Raw genomic sequence first — 10,271 nt, 5'->3', positions numbered from 1 at the left:
AGTGTTTGTTGAATACCTTCCAGCCTCCAGATCCATTCGCCTTCATAGCTAAGGATGCTCTTCCTCCAAGGAAAGCTTCCATCTGATCTTCTGTAAGTAGGCAAAATGCATTTTAGTTTCCATCACACGTTCTTTTCCGTACCGCTTGTATGTTGGATTTTTTAAATCCAATTATTCAATTAACGCTATACCAACAATCTGCTAATTCCAAGAACAGGCTGAGGCCGGCGGGAAAGAGGTTCCAGCGCGCTCTGGGAACAGAAAGCGCACCTGCCTGGAACGAAAAGGAGTGTGCTGAAATGGGACGCTAGGAAGGGAGGCAGAGGCTGGCAAAGGCGACGGAGGAGGGGCTCGGAGGAGGGGCTCGGAGGAGGGGCTCAAAGGAGCCAGCGGGGAAGGCCGCGGTGGAGCACGGAGAAGCAAGCGCTTCTGAGCGGGGAAGGCCGCCGCGGAGCCCGGAACAAGCGCTTCTGAGCGGGGAAGGCCGCCGTGGAGCGCAGAGGAGGAAGCGCTACTGAGAGGGGAAGGCCGCGGTGGGGCGCGGAGGAGGAAGCGCTTCCGAGAGGGGAAGGCCGCGGTGGGGCGCGGAGGAGGAAGCGCTTCCGAGCGGGGAAGGCCGCCGCGGGGCGCGGAGGAGGAAGCGCTTCCGAGCGGGGAAGGCCGCCGCGGGGCGCGGAGGAGGAAGCGCTTCCGAGCGGGGGAGGCCGCCGCGGAGCCCGGAACAAGCGCTTCTGAGCGGGGAAGGCCGCCGCGAGGCGCGGAGGAGGAAGCCCTTCTGAGCGGGGGAGGCCGCCGCGGAGCCCGGAGGAGGAAGCGCTTCTGAGCGGGGAAGGCCGCGGTGGAGCCCGGAGCAAGCGCTTCTGAGCGGGGAAGGCCGCGGTGGAGCCCGGAGGAGGAAGCGCTTCTGGGCGGGAAAGGCCGCTGCGGGGCGCGGAGGAGGAAGCGCTTCTGAGCGGGGCAGGAACGTGAGGATGCCAAGGCCCCGTGGAAGAGAGTACGCGCGGGCGGGGGCAGATGCCTCTGGGGTGGAGTGGGTGGCTGTGGTCAGCCTAATTGAAATAGGCTGGGAGGAAACGGGAAGGGGAAGAGACAAAAAGCATAAATGGAGCTTTTGAAAAAATTGGTTTTGAAAAGTAGAGATTAACAGTTGCAGGCATCATTTTGTTTTTATCAAGGATGGCGAAAACTAAATTCGATTTACATGCTGATGGAAAACGCCCAGTAGAGAGAAAGAAATGAAGACAGAAAAACGAAATAGGAAAGAGGATCAGCAATAGAGGAAGGAGACTACAGGCAGGATACAGTTATTTTGAGTGGTTTGTTTCTCCTGAATATTGCACCTATTAGTTTGGAAAAATATTGTATTCTGTGCTGTCTTAAAGAAATCGTCTTTTTCTCTTTTAACATATCATTTGGAATTAAATTGCTTACTGTGCATTGTTCTGACACCATTCACAACATCTTTATTAATGATTGCTTATATTCAGTTAGCATTCCCCTACTATTAATAAATTGCTGGGCCATATCATTGCTTATAGAACCAAAGAAATTTTGATGTAATTGGCCAGTTTTAAAAGTTAGACGTCTATGCTTAGGCAGTGGCTTGTCTTGGGACTAAAACAACTTATGCAGCAAAGTGAATCTCTGGATCTGGGGATTGGGAGGGAGGACAATGAAGAACGAAGCAGGAAGGCTCAGGGAAGATGGCGGCTCAGTCCAGTTTCCCGTGGAGCCGCAGGGTCAGGAGCTGTGCGCTGTAAAGCCAAGGGATCCTCTAGGCCTCGGGGACAGTTAACAACAGGATACTCTGTGAGCCACAGAAAAGTCTGAGAAATAGCATCCTAGAGCTCCGGGTGATAATTGAGAGCTTAGCAAATAGATTTCCAGAGCTGTGAAAGTAAAGATGGCATCTGACCTTTTGCATGATCCATGGCGATCTTCTAGAAACATGAGGAGGTCATAGACCTTTCTACCCTGATAGCCCAAGGGTGTTCATCTTCTAATTTTGGAGAAAAAGAAGAAGAAGGAGAGGTGGAGGAGGAGGAAGAAAGAGATTAAAAAAGAACAGAAGAAGAGGGAAGAGGAGAGAGGAAAGAGAGAAGAAAACGAATAATTTTTATGAACAGTATTTTAAAACTTTATTGAAAAATATTAAATAAGACAAACATATGGAAAGATAAAACATATCTTGGGTAGAAAACTCTGGAGAACGTTCTGGAAGTAAAGGTTGAATTTGGATAGATCCTGTGACCTAGCAATTTTATTCCCGGGTATTTAGGCCAGAGAAACCCTGAGGCTCATGTATACAAAGAGACAACACCATTGTCATCACCAGTGCTATCGTTACAGCTAACACCGAGTACTGACCGTATACCTCCATTCTAAATATGCTATGTGAATTATCTCATTTACTAGGTTTCACCACATAAAAATGCTACTATGTGACCATTTTTGGACTATGAAAATTACAACCGCATATGCTTCCAGCTAATACTCTTCTCAATAGTCCTATGAGGTAGATACTATTTTTATCTCGATTTTAAAATGGGGAAGTGAGGCACAGTGGATTAAATAACTTGCCAAGGCTGCTGAGCTCCTACATGGCGCCACCACATGTCAGATGCATGCAGTCTGCACTGGAGTCTCTCTTCGAAACTGCTTGCTATGCTGCCTCAATCTGGAAAAAAAGGCTCACAGCCACAGACCTCAGGAGAGCAAAAGGATGAAAACAACAGCATGTGCATTAGCAGAGGAATTGACTAATACCTTGATGTACATTCACACAAGAGAATGTGGCAAAATAGCAAATTCAAGAACCTAAAGTTACTCATATTAATCCACATTAAGTGAGAAAAGAGAGATTCCAGGAAAATATATACAGCAGTGGCCATTTGTATTACAGTTAAGAACATGTAACACAGTGGTACATACGGTTTAGTGCCAAAGACGTATGTGACACACATGTAAAGGTATCCGTGAGAATGACAAACACCAAAGGAAGATGCTGGCTAATGTGGATTCAGAAGGAGGTAGTTGGGGAAGGACTAGGAGGAATATCAGCTGTTTGGTGATGGATGATTTTTAGTAAGGTCATGGGTACATGGGTGATTGCGATCTCATTCTTAAGGCAATTCTGCAGCCAGATAGAGAAAAAGGAAAATATACCCGTAATAAACAACTTTCAATGAATGATATGAGGAGTAAAGAAATTAATAAGGACACTCGTGGAGTGGGGAAAGCAAGAAAAGGGCAACATTAAAAATTTAAAAGATATAAACAGAAATGATCCCTTTTATGTAAAATTAATTTATATTTGCATATTTTCACAACAGAAACAGATACCAAGATCTTAACAGTGGTTGCCTCAGTGTGATGAGATTTTGAAATGATTTATATATTTTTTTCTTATGTTTTTATGCAGTCTTCAGATGTTTTACGGGGTAGTTATATGTAGTCAGGAAAATACACAGCATTCTAGATAAATGAAAGAGTGAAAGGCAGCAGTCCAAAGGGAAGCTAAGTGTGGACTAGATCCTGAAGTATGGCAAATGCAGGTTTTTCTCCCTTTTAGAGATGATAAATGAGCAGTTAGTATTTCCACCAAGATCATGCATTAGGTTCAAATTTCAGGTCTGGCGGGTCAATCTAATAAATTATTTAGCAAGAGCCTTCAGAAAGGTTGGGCTGGGGAAGCCATCTTCTTCTAAGATGTGCTTCTGTCTTTGGCATGCAGTTGTTTTAAGCTGGACAGTTTTTAACTGGGCAAATCTGGGAACTGGGAGAAAGGAAAAATTCTCAGTTCTAAACTGGGAATAGACTTTAGGAGATAAATAACATGGGAGATAGATTATAGGAGGATACATGGGAGGATGGTTCAAAGTGGGGATGGGATTTAGGAGGATAAAAGGAGGTTCTCTCCCTCGTGGGAAGACATCTGTTTCACACATGCCTCTTGGGCTGAGAATGAGCCTTGTATTACCCAGATCTGGCCAAAATATGGCAGTGGTCTTTTTCACGAAGAACAGAGGTGCCCACAGAAGCAGAACCGTGCCATTGTCCAGACGATGCAGTGTGGGAGATGTTGGGGAGGAGGCATTCTCCCTACCTGTACCTGGACTCTAGAGATTCTTTGTCCTGACAGGGATGAGGTTTCATTGGCATCCAGGGTCAGTATCTTGGCAGGGTCCACGACCTACTCCAGAAGGGCAGATGGAAGCCAGGCTGCCCCAGATGGCTTCCCGGGAGCCAGAGCAGACGCCCAAATGGAGTGTAAGCCAGGCCGAGTCACCTGCTGACAGACTAGGTTTGGAGCTATTGCTTCCAGAGCTCTGAAAAATTACTGGACAGCTTGGGGAAGCTGGTTTCTGATAACAGGGAAGATTGATCATTTGTTCATTGCAAGTGAATCTCATTTTGTAATGCAATGGTAGAAAGGGGGGATGTGCGTTGTCCTGATTTTATTAAATATTTGTGTATTGTAAAAATATTAGCAGTGCTTTTTAATGTTGTGGAGGATGTTTTAGGAAGTTAGTAGACATTTCTAAGTTGGGTTAGTTTTCTAAAGTTATGGAGTGAGTGAGAGAGCAGTACAGTGTGAGGGGGAATGAGAGGAAGATTGAGGAAAAGCGACAGCCAGGAACAGAGCAAAGAAATGGGGAGGGTAATAAAGAGCTTTGGGACTGACAGACAGAGGGGATGGGGAAGAGGTACGGAGACCTAGCAAAGCTCTTCAGTCTGGTTTTATAGGTGTAAACAATTCTTAACAGTGAAAATACAGAGCTGAAACTTTAGATCTGAAAGGAGCCTTCGCTTTCATAAATTCCAGAAAGCTCATTATACTGATTAGGACACACTGTCTAGAGACTTCCTTAAAGGAAAAGTATCAAACGGAACAGATTTCTGTTGAATGCCATTTGTTAAGGCTTAATATACATTTTGTTAGTATTTTCTGAATTGAGTTTTCAGCAAATTAGTAGCAAATGAATCATCCGTAATTATCTACATTGGATTAAAGGAGAGTGTTTTCCTACTTAAAAGGTAGGCTGGGGTCAATTTCATGGCAGTGTTATTTATGCAGATGCATAAAGACATCTGGTGGCCTGAAATTTCCATTTTCATTTCCATTCCTTTTATGTTTTCACAAGTTTGTACAAGTTGAACAGGAATGTTGGTTTCCTGCTAAATCCATTAGAAACTGATATAAGGGTGAGAAGAAAGGATGTAATGGAAAACGTAAGGTATTAGAATGTAAAAGAATGTAGAATAACAGACCAGACTATGGAAAACATGGGTGAAAAGATTTATTCTCATTCTCAGAATGGAAAAGCTAAACCACAAAAAGTGAAATCATATATATGTGCTCTGCTATTTAAGAACGTATGCCTCTGAGGTGGATACGAAATGCTGTCTTATTGTAGTTTTAATTTGCATCTCTTTGATTACTAGTAAGATTGGGTATTTTTCATATCTCATGCATCAATTATGCTGCTTATTTTGAGAAATTTCTATTTATAGCTTTTGCCAATTATCACATTGTTTATCATTTAAAAATTCATTTATAAGAGTTTTTATGCTCTTCAAACCAAGCCTTTTCTGGTTCCGTGTTGTGCAGACACATTCTTCCTACTTGAGGCTTGTCCAATCACTTTTTAATAGTTTCCTTTGATGATCAGAAGCTCTGTATTTTAGTGTAGTAGAATTATCCATCTTTTTTATGGTTAGTTCGTTTACATCTTTTTAAAGCAAAGTCCTACCCTGAGGTAATTAAGATATTTCTGATATTGTTTTTTGAAAGATTGTAGTTTTGCCTTAAATATTTAAGTCCTAAATCTACCTTAAAGCTATTCAGTTATGCATCACTTATTGGTGGCGAGGAAGCATTCTGAGAAACACAACGGAGATATGTTCTGAAAAGTGCATCATCAGGCAAAGTCATCATTGTGCAAATATCACAGAGTGTACTTCCACAAATCTAGATGGCACAGCCTACTACATACCTACGCTATATGGTATAGCTTATCACCCCTAGGCTGCAAACCTAAACCTGTACAGCAGGTTACTGTGCTCAATACTGTCAGCAACTGTGACGTAATTGTATGTATTTGTGTGTCAAACATAGCTCAACATGGAAAAGGTAATGCATTGTGTGACTATGTTATGGCGGCTGCTACATCACTAGGCCATAGGAATATTTTAGCTCCCTGATTACCTTATGGGACCACCGTTGTATATGTAGTCCACTGTTGATCAAAATATTATGTGGTAGTGCATGACCATACTTGTATAGTCTATGAAGTAGGAATCCAATTTCCATGATTTTGTATCCATAAGTAAATGTGCAAGTACCGTTCATAACTAGCCCTTCCTTTCACCACAGAGCTTTGATCCCTGCTTGTGCACTTCATACATTTCCATATATGTGAATTTATTTCTGTAGTTTCTATTCTGTTTCCTTGGCCTATTTGTCTACTTCTAGACAACTCTTGCACTATCTGAATTACTTCTAGTTTACAATAAGGTTTGATATATCTAATGATGAATCCCCGCTGTGCTTGGCACTTTACTCTTCCATATAAATTTAAAGTCAACTTGTCTAATTACATAGAAAAACTCTTTTGGACTTTTTATTGGAATCACACTGAATCTGTAAATAAATTTGGGGAGAATGGACATTTTTATGATATTAAAGTCTGGTTGTAGTCTCTGATAGGAAACTCGTCATTTTCTTAGGCCAATAAGTGTGACATTTTTTAAATTTTAAAAGTAATTTATATTTGAATCAGCACTTAATAAACCAGGACAGGATTAATATTTATAAAAATCTGAAGCTCTTCTCTAATACTGGAGGCTAAGGGGTAATTTACAAAACTGAGCCACTTTCATAAAGCATGTGTTACCTGAAACACTTTTTCTTTGCCAAATTTATTGAATTATGAGAACAGACAATCAGCTTTTGATATTTTAAGGAACTTAATTCATCTGCTTTGAGTTCATCTACTTTGATATTAAAATAAAGTAAAAGCTATCTCTGCAGGCTACTAAGAAGTTTAATGTCTTCTGAGATTAGTTATAATTCTTGTGTGGATTTTTTTTTTCTTTTTAAAAATACTCTTTTTTGCACCAACAAATCCATTTTGAGTGACAATCTCATCAAAATTTTTTATTTGTGTATTTATGATTTTATTTATTCTTCTCACAATAAAATTAACAAGCAACTGAACCTAAAAGGGGTTGGTAACTGCAGAAGACTTTTTCTTGGGATGTGAGATTATTCACTTATAAAACCGGTCCAACGTTCTTCTTTCTGCTTATATGGTGGCATAAATGAAGCTTCCTGTTCCCTCCCCATGGATAGAGGGAAGGTCTTGCAGCTGGGGTGACATTGCCCAGCCACAGCATCTGTTGACTGGGCTTCTCCATTTGGTAGTGGCCAAGACCTGGGTGCAGGGATGTGAGCAGCTTGGCCAGCTCAGCTGCGTGGAAGACAACCCTGCTCAGGCAATGCAGGAGAGGAAGCAAGTTACACGTCTTCTCACACATTGGGCAAAGGCCCTAGTTTTCTTACAGGTCTGTCAGGCAGGAAATACAAGTCACTACGCAGCACATGTGCCTAAGTGTTGAAAGAGAAAGGGTTGAGGAAGGGTTTGAGTTTATTTTGAAGGAAAAGTACCTGCACCTGTTAGTGAAATGGAGCACAATCAAAGGCTCTGACCCTCCGTAAGGAGGAGAAAGGAAGTGAAGACGGTGAAATAGGACAGACATTCTGTCCCCCAAAACCACCTGCTCAGGCACCCACATCTTAGACCAGACTAAGCCTTCATTCTTTGTGCCCACCTGAAACTGATGGTCATGTTCACACTAGGGGACCCGACAACGTTTGCTTGTATTTGTGTCCTTTCTTCTCGTGGCTACTTGTGTGGCAGACATCCCTTTCAGTTTGTGCCGTCATTATTTGCTGTGTGTCTATCTTCTCTGGTAAACCGAACGTTTTCTGAGGGTGTGATTCTTGCCTCATGCCTCCTTGTTTCCCCTGCACATGCCGGACTACTGGAACTAGTGAAGAATCATGGCTGCAGGAATCACATGAGGAATCATGGTTAGAAGCCACGCTGGTCCCAAGGGCTGTCCTGCACAGATGTCTCCATGCAAGTCTGGATATCTTCTGTGACCTAATGCATCCTAAGGGAAGTGAGGTTAAGGCAAACAAAGATGTGGTTCAAAATCACACCATCATTCCCCAAAACAAAGGGTAGTTTTGAGCATCTAGCCCTCAGATGTATCTCCTCACTTCGTGTACATGAAACTTACAGAGAGATTCTACCGACAAAAACAAATAATAAAACAAAGCAGACAAAATTGAGATTTATTTACACACAAAAGTACCTTTGTGGTGGAGGAGTATAAGACATTTTGTCTGTCACATGGAATACCAAGAGGCTTCAAGGAATTAGGACCCCAAAGGACACAGCATAGTTCAATCTAGTGCATTTAGGGTACTGTTGCTTTGCTTACTGGGGTAACCAAGTCATCAGGGGGGCCATGGGCTGAGTTGGTAGTTTAATATTGTTGGGGGACCCCATGCTTGGTTTCAGTGTCAGATACATCACCACTTTCAGACACCAACTGAACTCATGACATGCTTTTTGTTTTCTTGCACAGAAATTGCCTCGGCCATTAGAAGAAACTCAGATAAATTACTCATGAGCTCAGTTGAAACATTTGTACTTATAAGTGTGGGAAATTTTGAAGAGGACTGAGATCTCAAGGGTGGAGACCCCACAATGATAAAAGGAGACACAGAGAACTCACTTACTTGTGCATAGCAAATGCACACAAAAAAATATTTCTTGACTGGCAGCCAATCTTCACAATTATTTCTGCAGGGAACCAGTTCAAAATCATTGAAATCCATGGAGATATAGAAGAAATGAAGAGAAGATTACTTTTCACAGCATTATTTCTCTATCTCATTGATTGTCCAAATCAATTTTGGAATTGGACTGGCACAATTGGATTTATGGAGACGTGTGTTTTCCTTCTGGCTCCATGGCTGTGATTCGTCCAATGCATATGAGCCTTGGGTTGTGCTTACATCTGGGCCCACCCAACAGGCCTCTACCCACCCTACCCTTGGCTTATTGCACTGGCTATCTGCTTCCTTTCACTTCAGAAAAAACCAGGGTAAAACTCCTAACTGTTGAAGCATGTCTCTAAACCACAGCCCTTTGTCTAATGTTGTTTTTCTCACAATCAGCAGATCGTGTTACTGATGCCCGAGCTGCCGTATCACTTACTCTAATTAAGGGCTTAGACCTTTTCTGGGCTGTACTTCAATAATCCAGATTATGAAACAACCAGCCCAGGACATTCATAACATATTTAAACATGCTTTTTAATAGGGCTTTGCATTTTTCCCCCTCTCTGGACATTGTAAAATTCAATCAGACAGAACCAGTCGTAAACTTTACATTCAGGGCATTTCTTCTCTTCTCTTAATCTATTTCAGGACCTCACCTAACTTGCCTATTTTTCTTATTTCCTTCATTGAACAGAAAGAGTAGCCAACTTCTTTGTAGCCCAGAAAATATCAATGTCACTTTTTGAAGATTAAATGATAGCCATAGAGAATTATAAATTAGAGGTAGGTGTATGCGATGTGACAACGCAGACTATTTTGAAGAATGCCTTTGGCTTTAACAGCTTATAAATTGCTAAAGTAGAAAATATAATTTGTGGCTTGGAAGGAAAACAACTACATGTGAATCTACTATTGTTTCTTAGGAACATATTTGCTATTACAAATCAAAGGCACGAAAACAACATATGGCAGCATTATCAGCATTTCAGAAAAATGCACTTTTTCAAAGACTAAAGTTTATATATGTATTTTTAAAAGATAATGAAGTGGCTCTTAGACCCATTAAGAAACCTTTTTCAGATGGTCTATAACTTCAGAAATGCTTTACAACATCAAAATTCTATGCAGAAATTTGGTATGTGAAAACCACATATTGGAAAGGCATAGCAAACATCTTGATGGTCAACTTTAGGAAAAATAAAATTTTTAGGGTGAGCATATTATAGCATAAATCCAGCAATGGATGTTTTTAATCCTTGTCCTCTTTAAACACACTTCCTTTTAAAATATGAAAGATATATTTTGATTTAAGAAATAATTTTGTAAGGCAGATATTTCTCTTTTCCACAAAGCAGGCTTCGTGAAAACAATAAACAAAAATATTCAGAGCTCAGTCTTGCACTGAGCTAAATCT

The 10,271-nt window shown here is 41.5% G+C and overlaps 1 long non-coding RNA gene across 1 annotated transcript; it reads left to right on the top strand.

Annotated features, from left to right (window-relative positions):
- The first annotated feature begins 564 nt into the window (after positions 1-564).
- LOC135971051 (uncharacterized) lies at positions 565-1,450 on the top strand. Its single transcript, XR_010587111.1, has 2 exons — positions 565-994; positions 1,176-1,450. It is a non-coding gene; the product is annotated as an uncharacterized lncRNA (long non-coding RNA).
- The last annotated feature ends 8,821 nt before the right edge of the window (positions 1,451-10,271 follow it).

The sequence above is a fragment of the Macaca fascicularis genome, chromosome 5 (assembly GCF_037993035.2).
Source record: "Macaca fascicularis isolate 582-1 chromosome 5, T2T-MFA8v1.1".
NCBI classification, from domain to species: Eukaryota; Metazoa; Chordata; class Mammalia; order Primates; family Cercopithecidae; genus Macaca; species Macaca fascicularis.
The sequence above is the reverse complement of the archived record's forward strand: the minus strand, read 5'-3'. Positions and strand labels throughout refer to the sequence as shown.